The sequence below is a fragment of the Mustela erminea genome, chromosome 4 (genome assembly GCF_009829155.1).
Source record: "Mustela erminea isolate mMusErm1 chromosome 4, mMusErm1.Pri, whole genome shotgun sequence".
Lineage (NCBI taxonomy): Eukaryota > Metazoa > Chordata > Mammalia > Carnivora > Mustelidae > Mustela > Mustela erminea.
The window spans coordinates 101,757,461-101,771,501 of NC_045617.1; the positions used below are offsets into that span (position 1 = coordinate 101,757,461).

General features: G+C 35.7%; 1 protein-coding gene across 2 annotated transcripts in view; it reads right to left on the bottom strand.

The window, feature by feature from the left end:
* Window positions 1-14,041, bottom strand: part of BMP5 (bone morphogenetic protein 5) — a 114,511-nt gene that overhangs the window by 57,241 nt on the left and 43,229 nt on the right. The window lies entirely within an intron of this gene.

The following is a 14,041-nucleotide window of genomic DNA, read 5'->3' on the forward strand; positions in this document are numbered from 1 at the left end:
AAATGCTCCAGCTTTGAAAATGAAAACAAACAAGTAGGATATTATAATACTGGAAAAACACTAGAGCCACAGACCCATACATGTTTCCAGTGGAAGGAAATTCCACAAGCCAACAACCTTTAGTTCAGAAGCAATATAACCTCTGTGGTTTCATACGAATTCCTGGATCTTAAATAGAAAGGCTATCCAAAAATATTTTTAAAAGCAAAGGTTGTAAAATGATTACTAACATGTATCAGGTACCAGAACACAGAAGGGTTCATACAGGAATTAGAAATAAGTTATAGAAACCCCCAGGGATCCAGGTGAAGTCAGTGATGAGATTTAGCACACCTGAGGGAGGAAAATAGGAAGGACTGAGAAACTGCAGGCACATAAGGACCATGTTTATGACATTATAAAGGTCAAGTAAATAAAACAAATTCATGTTCACAAGAAAGAGTATTCCAAAAATGCCTTCCCCAGAAAATTTTTTTCTCCTTTTAACAAATAAAATGTTCTTTTATTTTAAAAAATAGCACTTTTATTACTTCTTATAGATTGTTTAGTACAACCTCCTTATCCATGGTGCAGCATAAAGCCATCCAAAGACATCTGTCTGTTCTTACTCAAAATACAGGGAAACATATTTTCCCCCTTCAATAACCTTCCTGCTAAATGAAGTCAGAGAACTTTTCCTCTTGGGAACATGATGGAATGTTGAAGAATTCAGGACAGTAAGTGTCAGGCATATTATTATATAACCTGGCTTTGTAAAATAGAGTGTCATTTCATACAGTCTATAGCCACTGGGCACCAAACGCCTTCTTAAGGAATTACCTATTCAAAGGACTCATTTTTTTTTAGTACTGCACTATCATTTGATGGAGTTATGTTTCTCAATATTGGTAGCTTTCTCAAAATCTCCATTGTCTAGGATACTGTAAGACAGGATCACAAAAGTCTCACTGCAAAGCACTTTGCACGAGGTATCTCATAATTACAGCCTGTAATAGCACTTGTGCACGTTCTCAGTGATGTTTCATTGCCAAAAATTTGTTACAAGAAGATAAAAATTTTAAGTTCTATAAATGAATTCACAAGTTGAAAAAATTGCATGAAAATATGAAAATATCTTGAGAGGGTTCATTAAAATCATATCAACACTGCTATAAATATCTGAAACCTGGGGTCTTAAACTAGGGGAAAGATTAATATTAAGGAAGAGAGAAGAGGGTCATGACCATCCAGGAATGACTGTGGAAGCCAAGGATGCTAGAACTCTGTGTTCCACAGCCAGATGGGTTCCATGTCTGTGAGGAAGCTCGTGACAAAGAAATGCATGATTTGTTGCCTTATATACTTCAAAAAAAGTCTTCAGTATATTTTCCCCAGGAGTAGGAGGTTGTTTAGGAGAGCAAGGAACTCATCTCCATCTCTACCTCCCATAACTAAGCCAGCAAAAAAAAATATAAGCTACGTCTGGGGGCACTTTGTCCTGGGAGCTTGGCAAGGATGGTGCTCTTGGGCTCTCTGGCTGACATCACCTCATATGAGTCATTTTTTTTTTTTTTTTTAAATATCACTATCTTGGTCCTAAGAGAGGTCTACTCCCAGAGAGATCATCCATCAACTTTTCCCTAAATAAGGAAGATAATCTCATTTTTAGGATGCTATTTTAGTCCATAATTTAAACCTCTTTTCTGTCTAAACTTCTATTGCCAATAGAAGGCACTGGTACGAACACCTCTCCCATGGCTCTATTTGCCCATTCTCCCAACTCGGCTGTGTGAGAGGGAAAGTGCAAGGGTAGAAAATGCCTGTAAACTGGGTATCTACTAATGCAAAGTGCCTTAAAACTTGTCGTGTTAAAACTTGACACAGCTTTTGTTTACAGTGGACTGAATTTAATCCACTGTAAACCTGTTCTTTTCTGATCCTGATTTAAATGAAGTAGATGATATTATAAAACAGAATTTAAATAGCCCTCATTATATTCTGGTCCTGTTTTAAGCATTGTATTAAGAGTAACATATTATACTTTGTAACAACCAGTGAGGTAGGTTCTACTATTATCTTCACAATGAAGATGAGTAACTGAAGAGACAGAATAAATACCCAAGAATATGAATCAAGCATTTGAGGCCACCAAGGAATGAAATCTGAAATCCCAGATACACAAGCCAAAAATTCAAAAAGCTCTGAAAAATGAATATTTGGCTTCAAGTTAATTTGGCAGGAGAACTGGAAATTAGCTGATCTGAGGCAACTTAAAGTCTCTATTTATCCTACTTTATATAAATATTTATTACTTTGCTGGAGAAACGTTTATGTGTTTGACTAGATTGCCCTGTTCCGACTCTGCTTGAGGAGTTGCATATTTTTTCATAAATGCACCAACCAGCCATTCAAAAATACATTTTTATGTTCTGAAAATCAATATTTAAAATTCTAAATAATAGTTTCTGTGTGATTTTTCATTATCAATTTTATATTTGAAATTTAGACACCCCCCAAAAAAACCCCAAACTTACAATCCTCAAAATAAAGCCTGAGACATGAGCTTGTTAGGATCCAATCTAAAGCATGGACCTGCATAATGCAAATAAGTACTGAATTCATATTATGTAAAGTCATCTACTGTTCTGGAATCCCCCGTGAGATGTTAGTATAATAAGGTGGAAAGCTAGAATTTCAGCTGTTATTCTAAAATTTCAGTTTTCTAATCCAGGCTATTTAACCTAACCCCTTAAGGGGGCAAATTTTCAAAGAGTTTAATAAAATTCTATATTAAATATACCACACAAAATAAAGTTGCAGTGCAGATTTGTCTAGTGACTCAAATTCCTATATCCTATTGCTTTGAATTATAATTGCACTAGTAAATTTCATGGGACATGTTGGAGTGAATAATGGAATAAAATGTGTATTTATATAGCCATGCACTCCTAATGATGCTCACCAATATTCACAAGGTAATCTCAGTTACCTCAAAGAGCAAAGCTAGGGAGGTGTCAAATATTAATACCCCTAATTTAAGAATAAGAAATTGGGTGATGACAGCTAGGTGGTAACAGATGTCTGTCTTCTAAAGCTTATTATAAATCTTTGCTCAATGTCCATACCACCTACATAATGATATCCTACTGTTCTGTACTTAGAGACTAGTTCATAGCTAGTATATTTATACAATGTTTCTCAAGCAGTATGCAAAAAGGTGGAGAATAAGGGCTTGATCAATAATGGTTAATTAGCATCTAACACAAACAACACTTGACCCAAAGAAGTCTAAGAAATACTGAACCGAAGACTGGATGACTGGATGAAAATCTGATTCTATCTCTTCACTAAGTGCCGTCCTGCCATGTCCTTAAGGAAAGGCATGATAATTTCTCTAACTCTCATTTGTTTGGCACGTGCTTCATCTAATCTCAGATCTTACTTATGTCTCTAAGTTTCTATAACTTGCCCAAAAGCCCACTATGAATAATTGGGAGAGAACAAATTTCATTCCACAGTCAAGAATTCAATTCCCAGGGTGCCTGGATGACTCAGTCAGTTAAGCATCTGCTTTCAGCTTAGGTCAGGGTCCTGGGATGGAGCCCCACATCAGGCTCCCTACTCAATGGGGAGCCTGCTGCTCCCTCTCCCTCTACTGCTCCCCCTCCTTGTGTGCTCTTTCACTCTCTCTCTCTGTGTCAAATAAACAAATAAAATAAAAAAAAATTCAGTTCCCAAGTCCTCAACAACATAACACTGTTTGTTTGTTTTTCTTGGATGTAGTTTTGTTTGTTTTATCTCATTCTCACTCAGCAAAGTTGATCTTTTGAAGCTTTCATTTTCCTCTATGTTGCTCCTACTCTATAGAAGATGTCATATGTTCTGGATTCTGCTCATTCTTCTAGAACTCAGTCCCTCCAATCTTTATTGTAGTAAATGTCATGTTATAGTCACTTATTTAATATTGATGCCATTTCTTATATAAGGAAATTTTTATGAATAAGCATGTTATTGTAATTATAATGTGAATTAATATTATGTAACATCTGTATTAGTATGCAAGATCACCCTTTTACTACAAACATATTTAAAAATAAATGTAACTGACCAACTGGATCTTTCTATATTCCGATATTTTCTTCACCAGACCTATTACCAAAACTACCTTCCCAAAATAGATGAAAAAGCACATACAGACATGTTTTATATATTTAAGTGTAAGCTTTTTATAGGTGATATCCCTGCTGTGTTTATATCTGATGATTTGAGTACATATTAAGCATGGTTTCACCATATATGCAGTGTATTATAACCCACTACAGTTATAAATGGCTTGGAAAGCTTAAAAGACAAACAAATAAACAAGAAAAAAATCAGAAACATACGATTTTTGTTTCTTTAATTCATATTGTATTAACTATTTGGTTCTCTCAAATCACTCTTTAAGTTGAATGTTAAACCCACTAACTGCCATAAGATTCCTCAATCATTTTTATCATCATTTCTTATAAAATCTGTATTGCCAGGTTAAAATATGTGACTCCATAAAATCATAATTACATTTCTATTGTGTTCTAGAAAAGACTCTCTTAATCACTGGACAAACAAGAAACAAACAAAAAAACAAAAACGAAGGCAGGAGGTTTTGCTCATTGAAAGCAGATCCAGATTGGTCAAGGGGATAGAATTACACAGGTCAGGAGGTTGACCCTTTTCTGTAGTGAAGACCATTCCTTTATCCCATGTGAAGACCATTCCTTTATCCCATACCACAGATGCCCTTTCTCTGCTGGGAAGTGGAAAGGAGAGTTTGGGAACACACATAAGTAGATTAAAAATGCACATCTGTATCAATCAATTCACTTATGAAAATTACATTTAAAAAGAGAACCCAGTGACCTGCCCAGACTGCTATTTTCATATCTGCCTACATCTCTAACAAGGTCCATAGGCCATGGTTTGCTAACGGTCATAGAGTAGTATACGAGTGCCACCCACTCTTCTCCCACTGCCAGTTAGGATACAAGCTTGTTTGGAAGATTGCTAGGTGTATGCCAATGAATGTCACCGTAAAGTTTAAATAAATCTCCCAACATAGGATTGTTTACTTAATGTGACATGATGGCTGTCAATAGTGTGTTCTGCAAAAATTAAAAGCAGTTGCTTTCCTGCATATATATATATGCAAACTCAGAGAAACCACCAAAAATTCAGCAAAATTGATAGTTCACCATTCAAAACACAATCACAGCAATGGTGGTGAATATTCTCTTCTAGGAAGCAGGTTGTCTTCTATTCCAAACACTTGCATCTACGTGAACTGCCTGGAGCAACCAGAAGCTCCCCTACGCTGACAGAACCAAGAATTTATTATTATTATTTGGTTCTAAAAAGTGGCCACATCAAAGCATCCAAGAGGTAAAATGTGAATCAAAAGATTCACATTCCATGATTCATGGGCTGACAGTACAACGAAACAGTTAAAAGAAACAGAAGCACCAAACTACATTCTAAATGCTCTAAATCGCCAATGTTTCGCAAAGATTAAGCTTCTCGTGTTTAAAGACAGACACGGGACCCTTTTATTGCTGAGGTATGACTTAACAGAAGTTCATGACTGATTGCAGTCCCTCTCACTCCCAAACAGACACATCTCTGAATGTCTTTATCATTAGTAAAGATTGGATGGAAATGTTCCGATTAAAGATTTTCATGTCTACCATATCTGAAGAGTAGAATTAATTGCCAGAGGATTGCAGTTTTATCTCTGTAGTGATTTATCTGCCCTCTTCAAGAGATGCATTCGTGGGCAATCAGTCTCAATCTCCCACACAAGGGCTATAACACGGAAGACACAAATAGAATCAGTAGCTGCAGGGCAAAGATAGTGTCCTCCCAGGAGCCTTGCCAGCTGTTGAAAGAGTACAGATCATGGTTTGCTGCTGAGTGCAAAAAATCATTAAGCGATTACTCATAGAATTATTACTTATCTGCGTTGCATTTTAAAGTAAAAGGAGGAAAAAAGGCAAAGATAACATGTGACTACCCAGAAGTATCACTTCACAAGACATCCTTCACAGACTAGTCCAGTGAGAAACATAAACTGGTCCTAGAATGGCCTATTCATTGATTGGTGAGCTCACACACACATGCTCCTTTGAAGGGATAACCATTCCAGAGAGTGTGGTAAACTCCAGATTCCAAAAACCCTAAGAGCCTCTTAACATCACAGTCAGGTTTGACCTGAGGGAGAGAAAACTATCTCCCTGAACGCATTGTTTCAAAGAACAATTCAATTGGCTTTCACATGTTCTGTAGTTAAAATGCTTTTACTTGTTTTCATAAATGCTTCCTGAATTCAGTTTTATAGAGAAGGAAATCTCAAAACAAAGGTGAGATGGCTAAATACTTTAAATATTTTAATGAAATGGCTAAACAAATTGGTTTCCTGAATCAATTTTGAATACATGTAATTTTGAAATTTGTAAAATTTAATTAAGCATCCAATATCTAAATGTTATTTTGCTTTAACAAACATAAGTGACTTAGGAACACAATTCAATCTTGTACAAAGAGAGCTTGGAACTGGGGTAAAGATGATGTGTGTTCGGGGCACCTGGGTAGCTCAGTGGGTTAAGCTGCTGCCTTTGGCTCAGGTCATGATCTCAGGGTCCTGGGATCGAGTCCCGCATGGGGTTCTCCGCTCAGCAGGGAGCCTGCTTCCCTCTCTCTCTCTCTGCCTGCCTCTCTGCCTACTTGTGATCTCTCTCTGTCAAATAAATAAATAAAATCTTTAAAAAAAAAATGATGTGTGTTCTACTTGCCCTCAGACTGGAGGAACCCAGCACTCAGCCCTCAGTAGTTATCTAGACTATAATGATAGCTTTACAGATTAAGCATTGGCATGAAAATGGATATATTGTATAATAATAAACTATAATAGCAATGTTAAGTCATTTTTATTTGATAAAATTAATATATTTCAATTTTTTTTTCCCTTCTCCCTTATTGGATGCAGTCCATCCCCTGGCTGTCAGAAGACTGCTTTTCTTTTTCTTGTCTTCCACATATACTCATCTTAGTTATCCTAAAAATAGCTACTGGGCTACTTTTCCATTTTATTCAATCCCAAAATATTTATTGGATAACTGCTATGGGCCAAATCCTAAGAGCTAAGGAGATATAAGAAGAAAAGTGATAGGAGGTCAGGATGAGAAAGAAAGACACGGAAAAGTACAATTTTGATACAATTGTGTTGACGCTACCAGGATGTGTGTAATATAAGGCAGTATAAAAACGTAAAGAACAACACGTTGTATGTAGGAGGCTGCAGGAGGAGATCATTTTGAGCTTGGTCTCAAAGAAGTTTCATCAAGTAAAGGGTTCATTTCAATGGAAAGAGATTTGAAGGCCATAGCCAAAGTTGTGAATAATAAATAGTTCATTGTCATTGCACAATATGGAGTCTAAGAGGTCAGCAGTGGGATCTGAGGAATAGTAACAGTTTCCTGAGAACGGATCAGTATTTTCCACTCTTCCCATCCCTTTGGGTGCATTATGTCTTCTAATAATTAAAGACAGGAACTTATATTTTTATAATCGATATCACAGGCTAGTATATAGTCAACACTCAATTTTGAAAGAAAGTTGGGAGAGTTAATGATGCCTTAATAATCCTCTCCCTGTCCTAAGTTGATGGTTTTCTTGACCCTGTTCTCTAAGAGGCTTTCCCCATTTTCAGAACTTCAAATCCACCTTTACTTCACATCCCCAGTTTCAGGGCACCTAGGTGGCATCTACCTTGGACTCAGGCCATGATCCCAGGGTCCTGGGATGGAGCCCTGTGTCTGGCTCCCTGCTCAGTGGGGAGTCTGCTTCTCTCCCTACTTATACTCTTTCTCTCTCTCAAATTAATAAATAAAATCTTTTTTAAAAAATCTCCAGTTCTAATACCACAAACACTACTTTGAAAATTTCTGTCCATACTAATTTCTCCTGCTGAGGACCCCATAACACTTTTTCCTGTACCTCCCTTTAGATAATGGACATGACATAATTAAGAGTGCTGGATTTGAAGTAAGAAAACCTTGAATTCAATCGTATTTACCTAACTTAGTAAAGAATGTGATATTAGGAAAGTGATTCAACATCCCTATGCTTTTATTTATCCATCTTTAAAATGGAGAAAGATAATAAAAAGGTCTGCTCCAGTGTGTGGTAAAGGTTAAATGATATTTGAGAGAGTCTTAGTGTAAGTGTCCAGAACACAGCAAGTTCTCAAAAAGTGGTAGCTATCCTATTAATCACTTGCCACTTGCATTGTAATTATTATGTAATTATTATGTCACCCATGGGTAAGACATTTTAGAGAAATATCCATGTTTTCTTGTTTTGTTTCTTATCTTTATATTCCTGCATAAATGCCAAACAGAACTTTGTATATGGGGAAATGGTAGATAAAATTTAAGTATAGAAAATTTGCTACCTGTCCTAAAAAACACAGCCTTTTTGATTATCAAAATGTCACTGTATCTGGAATATAGGTATCTTAATAAAGGGGATTAATATTATGGGTTTTTAAAATTCATTATAGTGGAGTTAAAAACTTTCAGGCTAGAGCTAGATTTTTACAAGAGTGGATAGAAAACAATTGTATTTACTTGATATCTTGCTTGGCTATTTCACATGTGTAAAGTAGAAAACACATTGTACATATTTTGACATTCACATATTACCCATAATCTAATCAAATTTGCTGATTCTAACACCTCTCTTTTAAGGGAGTCTGAGAGTCACTTAGTTATTTTTTTCCCCCTGAGGACAACAATGCATCATAAAGCACAGAAAACATTTTGTTATTGTTTTTATAAGAAGTTTTTTATACAAGAAATTATGAGTTGGAATTTAAAACAAATGTTCATCTTTTGTGGATTGAATATTAATATTTAACTTCAAAAACTATTTGGGGTAAATACAGAATACCTGTCTAATTCACTTTGTGTAATAAGAGTGATTATTTAGTGATGAGTGTGTATATTTAGTATATAAATAATGAATTTCCATCACACTGTGTATAAATATTTGAGAAAAGTTTGTGTTTGTCTATAAGAACTCAACAGAAAAGCACAGCTGTCTGATAATCACCTCTTGGTAAATATTTAGTTCTCGTGTTTTCTTTAGTAGAAAAATCTGTGGGTTTTATAGATTGCCTGGCAGCTAGAGGTCAACCATTCTAATCTCACCAGATTTCACTGAATGACCTCGTGAATTCTTCTGTTCTATCAGTAAAATAAAACAGTTGATTTTTAGCCATCCGAAGGTGACAGAGGTTATAGTAAGTTGGGATACGGCAAAGAACCTTCCTTTACATCTTGACTACAACGCTATGATAGTTTGTCTACAGTGAATGCTTGTGGTTATCTGACAAAAACAGGTCAAAGGTTTAGAGAGTTTTCTTCTGAAATTGCTCAGTGCCTTCTCTAATGACTGATAATTGAAAACAGAGACTGGAACTATACAATGTGGTGGGTGACAGATAAGCAGTAGATTAATGTCAATACTTGGTTAGGAGACACTAAAAGGTCAGGAGTCACAGGAATTAGCTATTGTGCTACTGTGACAAGACAGACATCAAAAGTCTATTACCCCTTCAACAGCCCTTCCCCAAGCCTGAAATCTATTCTCACTTCCTTTGGTTATAATTAAGAGATAATTTTTATCTCATTGTACACATGATGTCAAACCGAAGGCCCTCGCCCTAAGTGAAGCAATTGTCAGGGTTTTCATAGCTTTATTTATAAAGTTTTTTTTCATATCACAATTTTAATGTACTCATTGTTCCTTTCGAAGAATTTTAGAAACCTTGTATCCAGCAAAAAAGAATTATATTTAATGGGAAGAAAGAAAAACCAGAATAAATTTGTTTGGAATTTCTCTACGGGGGTAAAATGAAGTTTAAAGCAGAGTTTACAGAGTATGAAGGACATGAGAATTTTTATAGCTGAACATATAAATGTCTTTCTCAAATTTAGTGCTTTAGATTTTAAATTGATACAATACCTTTAATAGAGTTCATTCAAGTTCAATCTGCACTTCAGTCTGTCATTTCTGAAACAAAAGCAAATTGAATTGCTGCCACCAAATGCGTTGCATCAGTGAATCTTTGTAGGTGGAAAGAGGTCACAGAGAAATGTGATTGTATTTAATGACATATAAGGTTATTAGAGACATAACTACATAGTTTACAGGTTTTTAAGAAAAGGAATAGAATGATATATAGAATATATTACACATGTACTCTAGGTAATATAAGGGTAGCTTATCTATCTGTCTGTTTAGGCAAGGACCATAAGGAGCCTTGGTAGCCCGTTTGTTTCGTAAGAAGTGCTTATTTGCCCTCTGTCTCCCTCACTAGATTTCAAACTTGATAACAGCAACACTTTTGCTTGGCTCATTGCCATACATTCCATTCCTACCTCAATCTCTGGCACATAGTACGTGTTCAATATGCATGTGGAATGAATGAATATAGGAATATATAGTCAAGTTCTGGTTCTTTTTTTGGTTTGTTGGTTGTTTCAGGAGGGAGATTATGTAGACCCTGTTACTCCAACTTAGCCAAAAGTAGAATCCTTCAACCATTTATTCTTAAATGATTCCTGCCAATATTACAATATAGTATTATTCCTAACAATATATTCATTTTTTTCCCTTTCTTCTTTGAGGAATTCAAATAAACAATGATAAGTTAGAATCTCAATGCCATATATTTGTTTTTCAGTTTTTACTAGCTATCTTAAAACTTAAAAATATATGCTAAACTAATAGAATCTCTATGATTCTTAAATGGACATATTATTCTTGGGGAAGGAGAAAAAGGTAATAGAAAAATTAAATAGCATTGTTTTCATTTTATGGTTATTAATAAAATTGTATTGAAAATAATTTCCAGGGGTGCCTGGGTGGCTGAGTGGGTTAAAGCCTCTGCCTTGGTTCAGGTCATGATCTTGGGGTCCTGGGATCGAACCCCGCATCAGGCTTTCTGCTCAGCGAGGAGCCTGTTTCCTTCTCTTTCTGCCTGCATCTCTGCCTACTTGTGATCTCTCTCTCTTTGTGTCAAATAAATAAATAAAATCTAAAAAAAAAAAGAAAATAATTTCCAGTATTACTTATGTGCTTTATAAGTTAAGATTTATTTAGTTTTTGAATATAATTCATATATTCTCTTTGATTTTTCTCTCTATAAAAATGCTTAAGAATTTCATTCTTCCACTGTATATATATAAAATATATAACCAAGTCTTTGGTAACATGTTCATAATTGTTTAATCTTATTTCAAAATTACTGAAAACAGTTGCTCCCTTCGAAAATATGTTTTGTTTTTGTTAGTTACTTTTCAGTTCAAAAAATAAATACTATAACTGCTTTTATTTGTTATTTTTGTCTAACATCTTCCTTGAAAGTTAAAGTTTATTCCATCCATCTGTACGTTGAGAGATAGTACATAACTTGCTTAACATTTCTTTATAGCACATTATTAAAATGGTGTTAGATGAATCTATACATTGAACTAAAAGATGTTTTCTATAATTGGAGACCTACTTCAGAACATGTGTTAGATTTAATAAAGATGTAACAGGTGCCAAAATCAATAAAGAAATCATACGATCTTCCCACATTTATTGAAGGAGACCACACTGTAACTAGAGCCAAGGGACCCTTAGCGGTCTCAGGTCACAGAGTATTCATAGGAACAGTCTCATATTTTGGTCGATCTGGTTTCACACTCCTGGGCTTCTCCTTTGTATTGGGATTTGGGGTCAACCACAAAACTCAGAGCAAAATTCATCATTGAGCAATATCTGGTTTTGAGTTCAAACTATACAAACCTTCCAAGTTTCTTAAGATGCACACCTGGAAGAAACAATAAGTCTGAGATCCAAGGCTGACTGTCTCATTTTAGGTTCAAATTTAACAACTTCCTGAGTCTCCAATCCAACTTTATATCAATTATCAGAAGGTCTGTATCCTAATATTTTTGTTGCTAAAAGTTTGACATGTTCCTCATTATTTAATAATCCATCCAACTAACTTATATGTACTGTTTCATAAAGAACCAAATTCAGCAAGAGAAAAGCTAAAGACCAACCTTATTTAAACCACATATTACTCTAAAAGATCAGGAACTGATACTATCTAGTACCTCCAGAAATGAGTAGGATGAGTTTGGGGTTAAAATAAGGACACCTGGGGCACCTGGGTGGCTCAGTCGGTTAAATGTCTGCCTTCAGCTCAGGTCATGATCCCAGGGTCCTGAGATCGAGCCCCACATCAGGTTCCCTGCTCAGCAGGAAGCCTGCTTATCCCTCTCCCACTCCCCCTGTTTGTGTTCTCTCTGTCACTGTCTCTCTCTAGCAAATAAATAAAATCTTTAAAAAAAATTAAAAAAAAAAATAAGGACACCTGAGTACTAGATGTTTAGGAAGGAGGTGGACTCTTAGATTGCTCTCCACATCTGTGCTGCTCAGTGACTGCTCTTCCCCATTTGGTCTCAGTTTGGAAATTTTCTGGCAAGAGGAAATGGTGGTATCCACAGACACAGTGAGAGTTTGGTAGTATAGTGAGAATGTGGTAGTATACTGAAAACAGAGAAACCAGACAAACTTAAGAATACTGAATGCTGAGTTCCCAGGCCTCTTACCCCTATTTGGTTCCCATAATGTTTGACAGCCAGGCTTATAACTTGCAGACAAGAGAATTGAAGAGTCCTCTCATCTGAAATCTGGCCATTCCAGAAGAAGGACTAAGTCTCCACAAAATGGCAAAGCAAGAATATCATAAAGAGAAAATGATACTGACAAGTTCTACCATATGTGAAAATCTTCTAATCAGCTTTTTAATCTCTCACTATGGACTAAAAGCAGAGAAACAAAAAGATCACTAGGTATCTGAGGAAATTCTCTACCTTCAAATAGAGAGACAAAGTAGCTCTCTAAAAGAGGAATTTGAAGGAACTTTAAAAAAAAAAACACTACTAAGAAGCTACCATAATATCCTTTGAGAGCTAAGAGAAGATATTATATTCATGAAACCAGAAGATGCTGTAAAACAAACACATAGTCATTGCTAAAATATCTCTTGTAAATAAAGCTAAAATCAATCTCACTTTGAAATATTAAGTTGAAAAATTCTTCAGAAAGGAGAGCAATTAGTCAAAGTCAAAGGAGTGCAAAACAGAACAGGAGAGGAAGACTAAATTAAGAAAGAAGGAGGAAGAAAAGGATGAGTCCAGAACTGGTCCCAGTAGTCATGATTCCATAAAGAGAGATGCAGGGAAGGTAGGAAATTATTGAAGAATTAATTCAGTTCACTGATAAAAAGCGTAACAGTCTCAGGACTGAAAATGTCTGCTTTGTGAAGAAAGATTCTCTGAGGTCCCAGTGACAAAATACAAATCACATATGTAGGAAACCATGAATCAAAATGGATGCCAGCTGCTCAAAAACAACACTGTAATCTAGAAGCCAAAGGGGCAAATGCCTTCAAAATCATGATGAAAAGTTATTTATACCCTACAATACCAGACTCAACTAACTTAGCCATCAAATATGAAGGCATAATAAGGATACTTTAAGACATGGAAGATATTAAAAATCTGATTCCCAAAAGAATTTCTTTGGAATGTCCTATACAAGTTGTACCACCAAAATGAGGAAGTAAGCCAGAAAGAAAATGAAAGCATGGGCCATAGGAAAAAGGAGGTTTAGCACAAGAGAACCAAAGATAATTTCCAGAATGATTTTGAAGGGAGATCTCAGGATGACAGCTGTGCTCCAGGCACTAGGTTAACAGCCCATCTTAGGTGTGACTCAACAGGACCATACATGAAGGCTAACATTGCAAAGACGGCATTTCCCATTAATACTGTTCTTTGAACCTGACAAAGTCTAGGTGAGCCCAAACCAGACTAGTACCTATAAGTAGCTTTCTTAACATATATTTATAAAGTTCCTGCTCTCTCCTGAAAGTCCCACTGCCTGGGTCCTCTGAGAATAGTCACTT